The sequence below is a fragment of the Meleagris gallopavo genome, chromosome 15 (assembly GCF_000146605.3).
Source record: "Meleagris gallopavo isolate NT-WF06-2002-E0010 breed Aviagen turkey brand Nicholas breeding stock chromosome 15, Turkey_5.1, whole genome shotgun sequence".
Classification (NCBI taxonomy): domain Eukaryota; kingdom Metazoa; phylum Chordata; class Aves; order Galliformes; family Phasianidae; genus Meleagris; species Meleagris gallopavo.
The window spans coordinates 15,584,290-15,585,451 of NC_015025.2; positions in this window are offsets into that span (position 1 = coordinate 15,584,290).

The window sequence follows — 1,162 nt, forward strand, 5'->3', positions numbered from 1 at the left end:
ACCCAGCTTCGAGTACAAAGAACACAAGTTCAAAGCTTTTTGTTCACTTATTTCCCTTCCTTCGTAGAGAACTTAGAGAGACACTTTGATTCAAGAAACTCAAGTTTGTTCTTTAAGAGCAGACCAAAAGCATATGCAGCTCCCTCAAGTCATTAGCGGTAACAGCTTGCAAAATAAACACCTCTCTGATGGTTGAAATAGGATGTTTGTGACAAATGCTTTGGTGGAAGGTGGTAGAGCAGCCTGCCATCCATTTCTAAGGGGCTTTGGGGCTTCCCTCGTTTTGTACACGCCGCATTTCACTTAGTTCTTCGGATGGCAGTTTCAGAAGGGCCAGGTCCTGGAGCCTGATGCACACAGGAAGTTGCAGTCAGTAACACTTCGGAATCCTTGGAAAGGCTCAAAGAGCTGAGAGCTGCATTTCCTTTATAGCCCTTCCTCAGTTTACAGAGAGGGTCAGCCCAAAATAGCAGCATCCCTCACTTCCTCCCTCCCCAGCAGCGTGCAGTGCAACTTAACCGTATCGGTTTGCTCTGAGAGCTGCAGCAAAATAACTCACACAAACAAGTGCACTGCTGACAATATTCCAACCTTGTGCTTACTCTTTAATAAGATATCAGATGTTCCAACCTTTAACACGTTAAAAAAATCTTTAAAGCGATAAAATAGGCCCAAGCTCACTTGACAAACCAGTTGCTCTCGTTGCAGTCGTTAGATATCTCTCATGACTAAGAATGTAATCTTGCAAGCATCCTAACATTAACTGCTCACTTAAAAAAAAGTATTCTTTGCTACTGGAAGTAAGGAACCGTGGGCATTAAGGATTGTCTGATGCTTGCATCTTATGAGAGAAGCTCTAGCAATGAACTTCATTTTTATTAAGCCATGCACTTAAGGTGCAAATAAGCTGGTGTTTTCTTTGAAGGCTTGTCTGCTCTAGCTATGAAAGCTAATTCATTACAAAACTTGTTAGATTGGTTTTATTAAATTGGAGTGTCAGAATAACTTCCTCGTCAGTTTAGAAAATGGCAGACGTGCAGGACATAGCAGAAATATGTGCTCAGGAAGGACAGGATTCATTAAAGTATATAGAAATCAACATCAAAAGGACTTAACAATAGACCAGGACTCACATTAAGGGAAAAAAAAAAAAAAAAAAAAA